Genomic DNA, 16,821 nt, shown 5'->3' with positions numbered 1-16,821 from the left:
ATAGGAGGTGGGTTTACTCGGAGTCTTGCAGCTGAGCTGCAGCCAGGCCTAGGAGACAGCCCTCTTGGTTGACCTACTGGCCCAAAGTCATGTTGGCCACGTTGGTCTTTCCCCAGGAATGCCGAAGGGCGGGCCTGGGGCGGGGGTGCAACGTCACACCCTCCTCCTGAATTTACTGCCAGAGGCTTGGACACTGTCCATGGTGGAGGTGGGATGCCTAAAATCCCTACTTGTCTCTGGTCACACCCCCTTTCAGTACCTTTAAACTGTATGATGTCCTACATGGGTGGTCTAGCAAGGTATGGGGTTCCTGGTCCCCGGCTGCCTGAAAACAGGTCAGGGTGTAGCATTGCTAACAAAGTGCAGACAGCAATATCTGTTAACGTGTAGGTGTCTTGGCATTTAGCCACCAATGTGCCTCGGTTTCCCCTCCCACACAGCAGCGTAGGCCTGTTATGCTTTTGCTGCTGTGCCAAGCTTCCAGCCTGTTTACAGGTATGAGATGAAAAGAAACAATGATTGTGGGACTGTCTTGTCACCATCACTAGCATGTAGAAAAGTTGTTTTTTCCCCCCACAAATCAGGTATGTCCCACACCTTTAAAGGTTTGCCACTAGTATTAACTCCTTGGGCTTGATGACGTAGCAAAAGACCCCCAGATTAACAGCAAATCTACGGCAGACAGGTTTTGTTCACACAATTTAACTTGTTTAGTGTCTATTACATTTCCGAATTCCTTTGTGTACCCTCGTAAGTGCTCTGATGCAGATTGTTCTGCCTCTTTGGAGAAGGTTTTAAATTCAGGCATGTGTTTGAGGTGTTGGCAAGGAAGGGTGCACTGCAACCATGCCTGCCCTTGGCCCAAATCACACATTCCTTCAAAGCTTGTAATGTCTTTTCCCCTCACCCACGTATCTAACAAATCTCTCATTTCATTTACATAAGCCACATTACTGAATCCAGATCCCCTCTTAAGACTCCTGAATTTAACCCTGTAGGTTTCAGGTGTAATCTGAAACTGTTTTAAAACTAGTTCCTTACATTTACCATAGTTTGTAGCATCATCAATAGGCATCTCATTCAATATGTCCATAGCTCTTCCAGCCAATTTGGCTACCAATGTGACCATTTTTTTGATTACTAGGGATTTCACAGAGGTGCAGAGTCTCTAAAAGGTGCTGAAATATTCAGCAATATCACTGGATTCATCATACTGTGGACACAGTCACTACCGTTTGTGGATTTTTGGGGAAGTGGAGCCAGCTGCTGGAGGGTTTTGTCTCTTCCCCTCCATAACAGCCAGTCCATGCTTCTGGGCCTCAATTTGGGCCTCTATTTCTCTGTCTCTTAACTCCAGGGCTCTTGTGTGAGCAGCTCCCTCCCTGACTGCCTCTGCTTCCATAGCCCTTCTGTTCACAGGTGCCTCTGCGTCTTTGAGCTTCAATTGAAACTCCCCGTCCTTTGCTTTCTCTTCTGCTTCCAGTCTGGCCAGCTCTAGTTAAGTAGCTGCCTCACTGGTAGTCATTTTCCTCCTTTCTTATGCTGAGACACCCCCCTCTGCAGTTCACTGAAACTGGGATGCACTCAGCTCAGGGGGCTTCTTAGTTAACAGAGACTTTCCCAGCGCCCAGTGTTCAGGCTTTCTGGGCAGCAACTTGCAACCTGTGCAGTTCCAGCTTCTTCTGCTCTTCACTCTTCATTATTTTGCTTATTTTTCTTTCCCTATTTCCCTTACCCGAAAGAAGCAAACAGAAAATCATAAACCAGTAACCACTTTGTCTGTTCTCTAGCCACCACACCCAACTCACTACCAATCTCAAAGCAATCAGCTATGAGACTGGAGGTCAGGACTGGGATAGCAAGGGCTGCGGGTCAGGAGTGAGGGGCACCATCAGAGCTGGAGGGAGCCCAGGGGGCTGCGGGTCGGTAGTGAGGGGCACCAGCAGAGCTGTGAGTCTGGAGGGCAGGACTGGGATAGCAGGGGCTGCGGGTCAGGAGTGAGGGGCACCAGCAGAGCTGTGAGTCTGGAGTTCAGGGCTGGGGTAGCAGGGGCTGCGGGTCGGGAGTGAGGGGCACCAGAAGAGCTGTGAGTCTGGAGTTCAGGGCTGGGGTAGCAGGGGCTGCAGGTCGGGAGTGAGGGGCACCGGCAGCGCAGTGACTGGGGAGCTCAGCGGGGATCCCAGGGGGCTGCGGGTCGGGAGTGAGGGGCACCGGTAGAGCTGGGGAGAAACCAGGGGGCTGCGGGTCGAGAGTGAGGGGCACCGGTAGAGCTGGGGAGAAACCAGGGGGCTGCGGGTCGGGAGTGAGGGGCACCAGCAGCGCAGTGACTGGGGAGCCCAGGGGGCTGCGGGTCGGGAGTGAGGGGCACCAGCAGCGCAGTGACTGGGGAGCCCAGGGGGCTGCGGGTCGGGAGTGAGGGGCACCGGTAGAGCTGGGGAGAAACCAGGGGGCTGCGGGTCGGGAGTGAGGGGCACCGGCAGCGCAGTGACTGGGGAGCTCAGCGGGGATCCCAGGGGGCTGCGGGTCGGGAGTGAGGGGCACCGGTAGAGCTGGGGAGAAACCAGGGGGCTGCGGGTCGAGAGTGAGGGGCACCGGTAGAGCTGGGGAGAAACCAGGGGGCTGCGGGTCGGGAGTGAGGGGCACCAGCAGCGCAGTGACTGGGGAGCCCAGGGGGCTGCGGGTCGGGAGTGAGGGGCACCGGTAGAGCTGGGGAGAAACCAGGGGGCTGCGGGTCGGGAGCGAGGGGCACCGGCAGCGCAGTGACTGGGGAGCTCAGCGGGATCCCAGGGGGCTGCGGGTCGGGACTGAGGGGCACCGGTAGGGCTGGGGGGAACCCAGGGGGCTGCGGGTCGAGAGTGAGGGGCACCAGCAGAGGTGTGAGTCTGCAGGTCAGGACTGGGATAGCAGGGGCTGCAGGTCGGGAGTGAGGGGCACCAGCAGAGCTGTGAGTCTGGAGGTCAGGGCTGGGATAGCAGGGGCTGCGGGTCAGGAGTGAGGGGCACCAGCAGAGCTGTGAGTCTGGAGTTCAGGGCTGGGGTAGCAGGGGCTGCAGGTCGGGAGTGAGGAGCACTAGCCGCACAGTGACGGGGGAGCTCAGCGGGGAGCCCAGGGGGCTGCGGGTCGGGAGTGAGGTAGAGCTGGGGGGGAAACAAGGGGGCTGCAGCTCGGGACTGAGGGGCTCTGGTAGGGCTGGGAGTGAAAACTGTGCAGTTCAGAATGTGAATAGTGACCCCGTCTCCTTCCTGCACCTGCTCTACATTGCTCCACAGCAGCTTCTCCACCTGCAGAGTCACCCCAGCACTGCAGTGCAGCCCCAGGGTTCAGCAGGGGCCCTGGCAAGGACAGTGGGTGCAGCTAACAGCCCGGTGTGCCTGGCCATGAGGCAGCTGTAAAAAAGCAACCCCCCCCGCAGAAGTACAGACACTGAATTCCCCAACTTTAACATCATGACCCCCCTGTAGAAAGCCACACGTGTCAGTTGTATTTTCACAGGAAGATGCAAAAATCAAGTGACATCAATTTTTAAGTTGAGTAAATAAAGTTGAGGAGATAGTTATTAACCTCCTAAAAATATACTAAAGATCCCTCAACATAAGGTGAAGGTGAAATATGAACAGAGACAAACCTTGTCAGCAAAGGCTCATTTCCCAAACCATCCTCAAAATGTTACTAATTCCCACCCCTCCTCCACAGGAGCTCTGTGCAGTGTAACTGTTCTGCAGGCAGCTTCCCATTAAATGCTGTTGGGGGACATTCCCAGGCCTGGAAATGTACCAACGACAGAATTTGAAGAGCAAACCTGGCTCCCCGCACCAGGCGGGATTTGAGTGTTTTGTCCGTGTCACTTAGGCCTGGTCTACACTAGGAGGTTATGTCGAATTTAGCAGCGTTAAATCAAATTAACCCTGCACCCGTCCACACAACGAAGCTATTTAGTTCGACATACAGGTCTCTTTAGTTCAATTTCTGTACTCCTCCCCGACGAGGGGAGTAGCGCTAAATTCGACATGGCTATTTCGAATTAGGTAGGTGTGGATGGAATTCAACGCTAATAGTGCCGAGCTATCCCACAGTGCACCACTCTGTTGACACTCTGGACAGCAGTCCGAGCTCGGATGCTCTGACCAGCCACACAGGAAAAGCCCCGGGAAAATTTGAATTCCTTTTCCTGTCTGGCCAGTTTGAATCTCATTTCCTGTTTGGACATCGTGGCGAGCTCAGCAGCACTGGCAGCGATGCAGAGCTCTCCAGCAGAGGAGTCCATGCAATCTCAGAATAGAAAGAGGGCCCCAGCATGGACTGATTGGGAAGTCTTGGATCTGATTGCTGTGTGGGGCGATGAGTTCAGGCTTTCGGAGCTGTGCCCCAAAAAACGGAATGCACAGATCTACGAGAAGATCTCCAAAGCCATGACAGACAGAGGATACAGCCGGGATGCAACGCAGTGCCACGTGAAAATCAAGGACCTGAGACAAGGCTACCAGAAGACCAAAGCGGCAAACGGACACCCGGATCCCAGCCCCAGACATGCCGCTTCTACGAGGCACTGCATGCCATTCTAGGTGCGGCCGCCACCACTACCCCACCACTGACCGTGGACTCTGAGGATGGGATAGTGTCGACGGACGGTTCCTCGGAGATGTTCGCGGACAGGGAAGATGAAGAAGGAGATGAGGAGGACGAGGCAGTCGACAGCGCTTACAACGCTGATTTCCCCGACAGCCAGGATCTCTTCATCACCCTCATGGAGATCCCCTAACAACCCTCCCCAGCTGTTACCCCGGACCCTGAATCAGGGGAAGGATCAGTCGGTAAGTGCTTTAAACATGAAAACATTTATTTTTAACAGAACAGGAATATTAACAATGGAAAAGAAGGTCAATATGAACGGGGATAGAACAGTAATCCTCTTGGGAGATCTCCACGAAGCTCTCCTGGAGGTAATCGAAAATCCTCCGCAGGAGGTTTCTGGGGAGAGCGGCCTTATTGCATCCTCCGTGGTAGCACACTTTTCCGTGCCAGGCTATCCTCAGGTACTCGGGTATCATTGCCTCGCAGAGCATGGCGGCATAGGGCCCTGGTTTTTGCTGGCTTTCACGCAGCATGCAGGCTTTATCAGTGGCAGTGATCCTCCTCAGGGTGATGTCGCTCATGGTGACCTGCTTTGAATTAGGGGAATGTTAGTATTGGGACTGCTTGCCTGTTCCTTTACATAACTGTAACCGGCGGTTTAGAGCCATGCGGTGGAGGTGGGACAGGGGCAGAGTTCATGCTTTCCGGATTGCCGGCAGCAGGAACTGGCCAACAGTAGGAGCATCGCTTTGACTGTGAAAGGAGGGCACTGCTATAAATTAAGTTTTAAGCAGCCAAAAGTCTACGGCTTACCATGCCTGGCTGCTACACAAATTCTGCTGTCCTGCCCCGCTTGTCTGATCTCCACTGCAAGACCCCAGGCACTGAATGCAAAGGCCGAAAATTCGAACTTGTCCTGAGTGCGCATGAGATAGGTGCTGTGCATGGTCTTGTTCACAGAGACAGACTAGACTATGTTCATTGTTCGCAAAAATGTATCTTTGTAAGGAATTCACTCCCTTTTTCCCATCACACAGCTGCGACTGTCTCCCGATCTACCCCAGCATCCCCCTCACAGAGGCTGGCACAGATTAGGCGGCGAAAGAAAAGGACACGAGACGAGATGTTCTCAGAACTTATGGGCTGCTCCCGAGCCGAGGCGGCCCAGCAGATCCAGTGGAGGGAGAACATGTCGCAGTACCAGCACTCACACAGCGAACGGGAGGACAGGTGGCGGCAGGAAGACCAGCAGGCGACTCAAATGCTGCTTGGACTAATGAGGGAGCAAACGGACACGCTCCAGCGCCTTGTGGATGTTCTGCAGGACAGGAGGCAGGAGGACAGAGCCCCACTGCAGTCTATCTCTAACCGCCCTCCCCTGCCACAAAGTCCCATACCCCCCTCACCCAAAGTACCAAGAAGGAGGGGCGGCAGGGGCCGTGAATACTGTCACTCCACCCCTGCAGAGTGCTCAATTACAAGAAGGCTCTCATTCCCAAAATTTTGATAAGTCCTTTCCTTCCCGCCTCACCCAAGCCCCCGTCCCAGTTTCATCCCCTAACTGTCTAGTTGATAATAAAAAATACTTTTCTGTTAATTACTGTTTCCGTCATGTTCTTTTAGAGGAGACTGTGTTTGAATGGGGGGAAGGGGGTTGGTAATTGGACAGGACAGTCACCTTTACCAGGGTACAGACACGGGGGCAGGTTCAGCAGCAGGTCACACACACAGTGCAGTCACTAGGCACCCTGGTCAGTCTGGGAGGTGGTTTTCATGTTCTGGGGGGGGCTATGTGACTTTGTGGCGAGGGAGGGCGGTTAGAGATCTTATGCAGCGGTCCTTATCCTGGATCACAGAGCCATGCAGCAGGGGATCTGTAACCGTCCTCCCCCACCACAAAGTCACATAGCCCCCACACACAGAGTCCCGAAAAGGAGGGGTGGCAGGCTCCATTGAAACAACCAGTCCGCCACTGCGGACCGCTCTAGGAGCAGGAGCCTGTCATTCCTCGAGTTTAGAAGCGGTCTTTACATCACTACACACCCTACCCACCACAGTCTGCGTCCCAGTTTCAACCCTTTACCGCGAAATCAGTAATAAAGAAAACGGTGCTAATTAACAAAGTTCCATGTATTTTATTTTTAAACGTGTATTGGAAGGAGGGGGGAACGGGGGGAACGGGGTATGTAACTGCAGAGGATAGTCAACATTAACTGGGTAAAGAAACGGGGGCAGGTTCAGCTTCTCTGTAAACAAACTTAATAATCATAGGTTACCCTGCTCACTGAGGAACCTAGCTTTCAAAGCCTCCCGTATGCACAGCGCTTCCCGCTGGGCTCTTCTAATCGCACGGCTGTCTGGCTGGGCGTAATCAGCAGCCAGGCTATGTGCCTCAACCTCCCATCCCGCCATAAAGGTCTCCCCCTTGCTCTCACAGAGATTGTGGAGCACACAGCAAGCTGCAATAACAATGGGGATATTGGTTTCGCTGAGATCCGAGCGAGTCAGTAAGCTCCTCCATCTCCCCTTGAGACGTCCGAAAGCACACTCCACCACCATTCTGCACTTGCTCAGCCGGTAGTTGAAGAGTTCTTTGTCACTGTCCATGGCGCCTGTATAGGGCTTCATAAGCCAGGGCATTAGCGGGTAGGCTGGGTCCCCGAGGATCACTATAGGCATCTGCACATCCCCAACAGTTATTTTGTGGTCCGGGAAGAAACTACCTTCCTGCAGGTGTCTAAACAGACCAGAGTTCCTGAACACACGCACGTCATGAACCTTGCCCGGCCATCCGACGTTGATGTTGGTAAAACGTCCCCTATGGTCCACCAGTGCTTGCAGCACCATTGAAAAGTAGCCCTTTCGGTTAATATACTGGCTGGCCTGGTGGGCCGGTCCCAGGATAGGGATGTGAGTTCCATCTATAGCCCCACCGCAGTTTGGGAATCCCATCGCGGCGAAGCCATCTATGATGACCCGAAAGTTTACCAGGGTCACTACCTTTGAGAGCAGTAGCTCAACGATTGCGTTGGCTACTTGCATCACAGCAACCCCCATGGTAGATTTGCCCACGCCAAAGTGGTTCGCTACTGACCGGTAGCTGTCTGGCGTTGCAAATTTCCAGAGGGCTATGGCCACTCGCTTCTGCACAGTCAGGGCTGCTCGCATCCGGGTGTCCTTGCGCTTCAGGGCAGGGGACAGCAACTCACACAGTTCAAGGAAAGTGCCCTTACGCATCCTAAAGTTTCGCAGCCACTGTGATTCATCCCAGACCTGCAGCACTATGCAGTCCCACCAGTCTGTGCTTGTTTCGGGCCCAGAATCGCCGTTCCACAGCATGAACATGACCCATTGCCACCATGATGTCCACAGCGCGGGGTCCCGTGCTTTGTGAGAGGTCTGTGCCACTCTCAGACTTCATGTCCTCACCGCGCTGCCATAGCCTCCTCGCCCGATTTCTCAGCATCTGACTGTGAAAAAGGTGGACGATAAGGTGTGAGGAGTTGACAATGGCCATAACTGCCCCGATGATCGCAGCGGGCTCCATGCTCACAGTGCTGTGGCGTCCGCGCTGTCACTCACCAGAAAAGTGCACGAACTGATTGCCCGCCGGCGCTTTCAGGGAGGGAGGGCGGGAGTGACGGTTGAATGAGGACAGTTACCCAAAACCACCCTTGACACATTTTTTCCCCCAGCAGGCATTGGGGGCTTGACCCAGAATTCCAATAGGCAGTGGGGACTGCGGGAACTGTGGGATAGCTGCCCACAGTGCACCGCTTCCAATCTCGACGCTTGCCCCGTTAGTGTGGACTCACAAAGTCGAATTACTGTCCTTAGTGTGGATACACACGTTCGACTTTGTAATATTGGTTCCACAAATTCGATTTAAGTAGAATCGAACTACTCTGGTAGTGTAGACATATCCTTAATAGCAAAACTAAGAGACCAAACCACGGAGTCAGGACTCAGCATTCATGTATCCTGCGGTCTGAACTTGGAATCTGATACATTCCCTCATTGGCTGCCATCATTTGCCCAGCATGGAACTGCTTCTTGTCCAACAAGTCAGCCAGATTGAGACGCATAGGCATGGAATGGCTCTGAAGGAATCAGCTGTTTCTCTCTGTGCTCCATGAAACTTTGGATCCAAATGGTAAAAGACAGTTGTTCCTAATTTAATCATGGCATCTTTTAGGAGGGACCAATGCCACTTAACTAGGGAGCAGCATTCTAAAAATAGTTTACCTGGGCCACAGGTCACCATAGCTTCCATCTCTAGGGTGAAAATCAAAATCTGGAGTTTCTCCCTGAGTTCTTGTCGAATCTTTGACCTTTCTTGGAGTAATTTAACACGTCTCTGGTGTAGAATTCTTCACCAACCACACAACGTATCAATAGTGATAGTGAGGTACAACTCCCCCAACTATGCCCTTTCATTTCTTTAATTTGGTGGCACAGATTTAAATTAGGGACTAAATTCAGGTGTGGCTTAGAATCCTTGTAAAACACCAAATGTCAGGTCTCTATGGAAAATAGGTCTCTTTCTGCAGCTATGTCACATTCAACAGGGATTTCATTTTCTACATATTTGCAGCATCTCCCAGGGGTGAGCTGAACAGAAACATCATTTCCATTTTCCCCCTTCCCTACCTAGACAGGAATTGCATTTCCCAAATAATAGGCAACACGCACCTGATTAGGAAGGAGATCCCTTCAGGAGTCACCTCCTGCAGGGCCTGGGCCACAACGGCTTTGGGGGCCAAATGCAGGGGTATCTTGCTTAGTTCCAAGCCATTTACGAGGGAATCCTCTTCCCAGCCCTTTAGAAAAAATACTGACCTAACGAACTGAACAACAGGGGGATTGGGATGCTGATGGGGAATAAGGGAATCCCTCTGACTTACCCTATCTTCTTTTTCTGTTCTTATAGCCGATGAAATGACATTTTCCCCTATCCCTGCCCTGTTCCTGCTCTTCGTTATAGTTCAATATATTTTAAGTGAGAAAAATGGTAGCAAAAGTATCTGCTCTCCAGCAAAACCTGAAGCAACATCAGAGCAACTGGGAATTAAACAATTTGTTCCCAAAGGGGGAACTTGATGACTAACAATTGCTGCGAAATGGGGGAACAGTATAACCGTGATGCTCAGGGTTTGTTTAGACTAGGAAAAGTGATGGAGTTTAGGTCAGGTCCAGGGGAAAGCTAATGCCAACCACTGCCCCTGGGCTGCATCTGCTCTACAACTATAATTGTCTTTTTACACCAAGATCACTAACTTGAGCAGCCAACGCCATGTGCAGCCCTAGTGGATGGAAGGCCCAGGTAGCTTTTGCCTCAGTTTTGCTTGTTGGGATCAAACCTCTCTCCCCCACCTGGAGCTGATGAACATTCCTGGCTGGAGGGACACACGCTCCTGCAAGTCAAAAGGAAAGGAGTTGATAGAAAAGATCACAGGACTGACCCCAAAGAAGGGTGAGCTGCAAAAGGCAGAAGCAAGTAACTCACCTGGGGGAGCTGAGTGACCATGGTGAAGATGGTGCAAAGATCACTCTGTAGGAATTAGCAAATGTGATTTTTTTTTTTTAAAGAAAAATCTTTGGCCAGCCCTAATAAAGGCATTTATTACAGTTCTCTTGTGTGGATTTTCTGATGTCTAGTAAGGATTGAGCTCTGATTGAAACTTTTCCCGCACTCAGTGCATGTGTAGGGTTTCTCTCTGTGTGGATTCTACGATGTTTGATCAGGTCAGAGCTCTGATAGAAGCTGTTCCCACACTCAGAGCATATGTAAGGTCTCGCTCCTGTGTGGATTCCCCTATGTCTGATAAGATTTGAGCTCTGATTGAAGCTTTTCCCACACTCAGAGCATGTGTAGGGTCTCTCTCCTCTGTGGATTATTTGATGTGTGAAAAGGTCTGAGCTCCCAGTGAAGGTTTTCCCACACTCATGGCATGTGTAGCGTGTCTCTTCCAAGTTGATTCTCTCACTTGTAATAAGGTCTAAGTGGCTCCTCAAGTTTTCCTCTGGCCTCTGCTGAGTCTCACAGGCTTTTGCTTTTTCTGGGAGTGCACAACTCCTGGAAATATTCCCTTTGGATCTTCCTGATAACGTCCCATGTGGTTCTACTTGCTCAGCATCTTCCTGCTGGGGTGTCTCCTCATTCTCACTCGCCATCCCAACACCTGATGGGAGACAGAGAGAATCCAGATATAGGTCACTCCCTGTGCCGGAGAGAAAGGAAATCTCAGAGACAGGAATCAAAAAAGAGATGAACAAACCAAGATATGTGCAGGAGACATCAAACCTATGAGGAAATGATTTTCCCCAAACCCTTCCCCAGAGGACAGAGGAAAGGATCAGTTTTGGTCTGCATCTCACGAGAACACTCAGGGGAAAGTGAGATCGGGGAGCGACTGCTGCCAGTTGTCAGTCAGAATAGGTGGGAAGCCATGAGTGACATCAGCCTAATGATTCCACATCTGCAGGGAACAATCCTGAACTTAGAGTGCTCACAGGGTCTTTGTAGGGCATCCCAAATGTTTCCTATGTTCACAGAGAGTTTCTGAGTTGGTTTAACCAATTCCCTACCTGTGCAGGCAGCTCTCAGGAGCACTTCTTTCTCAGAGCCCTGGCGGTCTGGGACCCACGGCTCTTTCCCTCATTCCCGCTGTTGTACTTAAAGTACTGCACAGGATCTTTTCAGGGGGGACAAGGCAAAGTGCCACATTTCTTGGTAATACATGTATCAATCAACACTGTATCACATGCATGTGATTTATATTAAACTCATGCGCTCCCACACATCCACAAGCACAATCCATCTTGTTGTTGTTACCAACTAGTTGCTCTCCTTAACTTCACTGTCCAGGTGAGTTAGATGGGGGAGGGGGTGGAGCCAGGCTTCTGTTGATCCGGATCGATGCTTCTACGTGGGGGAAGGCTAGCTCCGTGGTTTGAGCACTGGCCTACTAAATGCAGGGTTGTGATTTCAATGCTTGAGTGGGCCATATAGGGATCTGGGGCAAAAATTTCTCTGGGCATTGGTCCTGCTTTGAGCAGGGGGTTGGACTAGATGCTCTCTTGAGGTCCCTTCCAACCCTGATAATCTATGATTCTGTGTTGACAAGATGAGACCTGGGGTCCTCTACAAGACACTTCACATTTATCACAGCTTCCTTCTTGTGCAAATCTGGTACAGATTTAAAGTCTGTGGCACCTGGTCATGTGTGGCACCTCCTTCTGGGGGTTATCTTAATGCTGCCACATTTATTTTCAAAGAGGGTGTTTTCAAAAGAAGGTGCTTGCTTCTAACTTCCAAGGCCATCACTATGTCTGATGTTCTTTAATGAGCCCACTTGACAAGTTTTATTGCTCTTGAGTCTGGCTTCCATCCCTCTCCAACTGTTGCAGCTGTCTGGAGGTGCTGCCTCCCACGCCTTGCTCATTCACACCTCATTCATTCAACGGGGCACTTGATTAAAGGGGAGGGGGAGATCTTATTCTACTCCTAGCAAAAAAGATATTTTTCTTCTACCTTAACTATCCTTATGAGCTATAACATTATACCAAGGCTCAATACAAAAGTTTCTATATAAGGATTTGATACAAAGTTCCCATATCAAAGGACTTGACATAAAGTTGCATGTCACACATGGGTAGCCCCAATACAAGGTTATATGAAGAGGCATAATACAAAGTCATATGAAAGTTATGCAAAGATGCTTAATGCAGAGATTTATCTACACAGCTGGACGATCACATCAGGTTTGGAAACTGGAAACCTTACTCCAGGCAAAGAAAACAAGGGAAGTCAGTGGAATTTGTGGGATACTTGTCACAAAGAACATTCCATGATTTTAACCCGAGATCATTTTTAAGCAGTAACATCCCAAGATCAGCTTCCTTGGATTAAAGTGGCAGGAGACTTATTATTATAAATCAGATTCATTACCTTAGTGCCTAAGGACTAACAGTGGGTCCCCATTGTGCTAGGCAAAGTACAAATGAGAACAGTAGATGGCCCATGCCCTGAAAAATTTACAATCTAAATAGACAAGACAGACACAGAATGGGGGAAGGGGTAGAACCCACTGTTAGAATATATCAGAGGGGTAGCCGTGTTAGTCTGGATTTGTAAAAGCAGCAAAGAGTCCTGTGGCACCTTATAGACTTTGGCTATGGCTACACTTGCACTTCAAAGCGCTGCCGCGGCAGCGCTTTGAAGCGCTAAGTGTAGTCAAAGCGCCAGCGCTGGGAGAGAGCTCTCCCAGTGCTGTCCGTACTCCACCTCCCTGTGGGGAATAACGTACAGCGCTGGGAGCCGCGCTCCCAGCGCTGGGGCTTTGACCACACTGGCGCTTTGCAGTGCCGCAATTTGCAGCGCTGGAGAGGGTGTGTTTTCACACCCTGCTGCAGCGCTGCAAATTTGCAAGTGTAGCCATGCCCTAACAGACGTATTGGAGCATGAGCTTTCGTGGGTGAATACCCACTTGGTCAGACGCATGTGGCAGAAATTTGCAGGGGCAGGTATAAATATGCAGGCAAGAAGCAGGCTAGAGATAATGAGGCTAGTTCAGTCAGGGAGGATGAGGCCCTCTTCTAGCAGGTGAGGTGTGAATACCAAGGGAGGAGAAACTGCTTTTGTAGTTGGCTAGCCATTCACAGTATTTGTTTAATCCTGAGCTGATGGTGTCAAATTTGCAGATGAACTGAAGCTCAGCAGTTTCTCTTGGAGTCTGGTCCTGAAGTTTTTTGCTGCAGGATGCCTACTTTTAAATCTGCTATTGTGTGTCCAGGGAGGTTGAAGTGTTCTCCTATAGGTTTTTGTATATTGCCGTTCCTAATATCTGACTTGTGTCCATTTATCCTTTTATGTAGGGATGGTCCAGTTTGGCAGATGTACATAGCAGAGGGGCATTGCTGGCATATGATGGCGTATATTACATTGGTGGACATGCAGGTGAATGAACTGGTGATGGTGTGGCTGCTCTGGTTAGGTCTTGTGATGGTGTTGCTGGTGTAGATATGTGGGCAGAGTTGGCATCAAGGTTTGTTGCATGGATTGTTTCCTGAGTTAGAGTTACTATGGTGTGGTGTGTGGTTGCTGGTGACAATATGCTTAAGGTTGGTGGGTTGTCTATGGGTGAGGACTGGCCTGCCTCCCAAGGCCTGTGAAAGCGAGGGATCATTGTCCAGGATGGGTTGTAGATCACTGATGATGCGTTGGAGAGGTTTGAGCTGGGGACTGTATGTGATGGCCAGTGGCGTTCTCTTGGTTTCTTTCTTGGGCTTCTTTTGCAGTAGGAGGCTTCTGGGTACACGTCTGGCCCTGTTGATCTGTTTCCTTATTGCCGCTTCTTAGCGCTAATCCTGCACGCACCCTCCCCATGTCCTGGCACCCCAGAATTATTTACTCCCCCCCTTCTCCTCCTCTCACATGGCTCTGTTCTCCCTTCACCCGTGGGCTCCTGAATGGCAATATTATACACTCTCCTATTAAAAGAGGAGCTCCTATGACTGTCACACAAGCCATGCATGAGTCATACACCTATTTACTCAATTTAGAATTCTACAGGAGGCATATTTTCCTCCTAAAATGAGGAAACGGCATGAAAGCTACAGTTATTAATGTAGTTATTAAGGTATCCTATAAGGATACATTAAATGCAACTTTAAAATGACTGACAGCACCAAAAAGGCACATGTCCAAAAATTATTCTAGTGGGTGGGAGATAAGGCAAAAATATGGGGGCAAGGAAACTTGTCAACACTTGTATGACAAATAAAGTTATTACTACTCAGGTTCTTCAGAGACCCCCACAGCTTCTAATAACCCAGGAGACAGGACTCCTTAACCAGCGAGGTCACCGTCTCATAGTTCTCCTGCATGACATCCCTGCAGAGGGCTCTCTGAGCGGGGTCCAGCAGAGCCCCCTCTTCCCTGGTGAAATACACAGCCACCTCCTCGAAGGTCACCGGCCCCTGAAAGAGCAAAAGTCCAACACCTGCTGCCCCACTATTCATGGAGGAAAGGAACCAATCAAATGGAAGCTCTGAGACAGAGACAGTCAGCACAGTCCTATCCCCACACTGCTGAGAGCAGCCAGGGGGCATCACGGTAAAAGAACAAAGAGAGACCCCTTGTCTCTGCCAGCAGATCCATCACATGGCTACGAGCCAGAGGCTGATACAACCCCATGTAGGGAACCTAACACCCTCTCCACTGCCAGCAGCTGGATATGAGGGGCTGAGACATCTTCCCTACACCTTCCTACCTTTCCATGTCACACTAGCCTCTGGCTAGCAGGTTGAGGGTTCAGCACCAGAAGTCTGGTCAGTTTTCCCCGCCCTGCCCAGGGGGTTTGTGTCTCTATTTCCTGTTTTAAAATTAGGGAATTTTCTCCCCCAACATCCAAGCCTTTGTTCTGAGGATCAGGGCCAACGTTAAACAAGTCCCAGCAGGTTTGTCACACTCTGTCCTCTCCTTTCGTCCCCCAGGGTATGCCCTGCCCCCTCCAGACGTAAGTCTCCTGAAGTTGCCACCTCTTCAGTATTTACAGCCCCTCTCCCTCCAGTAGGAACCCACCAGCAGCCCCCCAACAACCCCTACCTGGGCTGGCTCCACTGCAGCCATTTCTCTCCCCTGTCCCACGGGAGGATGGGATGAACCGGAGCAAGACGTGGGCGTCATTCAGCAGCCTGGCAGGGCGAGAAGGGCAGCTGTGGGGGTTTCAGAACAGGCTTTAGTTCATTTCACATCACAATTCCCCCAGGCCCTTTCCCTGCAGACAGACATCCGAGACTCTGCCATGCTGGGAAATGCTTGATCTCTTTATTACAGTGTAGACCTGACCCTCCTGCCAGGGGTAAATCCACAGACGTTTTTCAGCCTCTGCAGTAATAAAGTCTCTGAACAAAATGCTAGAAAGGAGCAGAACCAAAGGGGCTGGGCAGGCTCCATAGGGGACACTGGTTCCTCCTTCCCCACCGGTGCCCCAGCCATGCCCTGTGGCTGGCAGAGAACGGCCACCCCATCTCCACCCCAGAGGGAGCTGTGTCTCAGGGCTCCCCCAAACAGCACCCAGGAACCCCATCCCTTGGGGAATGACTCAGGGCAACAATTTCCCACCCAAACAAGGACGAATTGCTGCAGATGAAATGGGGGGTGGGGGGAAGCCCCCCCCAAATATGAGGAGAATTTAAATTGACATTTGAGAATTATGGAGAAAATTGGGGAAAAGAAGAGACTAGAGAGTCAATAATTTTAGGAAAAACGAGGGAATCTCCTTGGGTTTGACAGTCCTGTGTGGTGAGTGGAGAGAAAAGGGGGAGAACCAGAGAGACTTGTTACCAGTACTGGGGAGGGAAGTGGCACAAACAGGAGAAGGATGCAGGTATCTCCACCCCCCCACCCCCCCGACTCACACACACTCTCCCCCTGGACTTTCCCGGCTGCACAGAGACCGTTCAACCCCACACCTGCCCCACTGCCCTTCCCCCGCCTGCAGCTCCGGCTTCTCCCTCCGCCCCCGCCAGCCACACAACGGGGAACCCCCGGGCCCCAGGCTCTGTCCCCACCTGGATCCCCGCGGGGCCGGGGGCAGATCCCGGCTGCAGCTGAGAACAGCGGCTCCGGCCCGGGCGGCTCCAGCGCTGCCGGCAGCACGTGGCCACCAGAGACCAGCTGCTGAGCCCGGGTTCCTGCATCACAATGTGCCAGAGCCCCGCCCCCAGGAGGTGCCCCGCCCCAGGCTGTGCCAGAGCCCTGCCCCAGGAGCTGCCCCGCCCCCGGGCTGTGCCAGAGCCCCGCCCCCAGGAGCTGCCCCATGTCCCATCTCTGGGCTTTGTTCTCCTGCCTCCTTCTTCCCAGCACCCACCGCTCCCAGCTGCTCCCTTCCTGTGTCTGCAAACACCCCGCACCTGGGGCGGCTGCAGCGCCGCTGGGGTTGTCTCCAGTGGCGGCAGTTGCCTCCATCTCTGCTTCACCTGGGGGGGGGAGAGACAAAGAGAGGAGATGGTCCCAGGGTGTGAAAGCAGAATTAGGGGGCTGGGAAAGGACTGTTTGGAAAGGTGGGTTTTTTGCGAGGGCAGGGGAGGTCAGTCTTGTATTGGACCAACTGCCGGTGGGGGGAGAGAGCGAGAGAGAAGCGACACGCAAGCTGCGCTCTTTCCCCAGCAGCAGGTGGGCCACGCCGTCTCTCTGCTGGCCTGGCTTCCCGGGACGGGACCCGGCTACCACTACAGGGCAGG

Source organism: Mauremys reevesii, linkage group 12 (genome assembly GCF_016161935.1).
Source record: "Mauremys reevesii isolate NIE-2019 linkage group 12, ASM1616193v1, whole genome shotgun sequence".
Lineage (NCBI taxonomy): Eukaryota > Metazoa > Chordata > Testudines > Geoemydidae > Mauremys > Mauremys reevesii.
The sequence above is the reverse complement of the archived record's forward strand: the minus strand, read 5'-3'. Positions refer to the sequence as shown.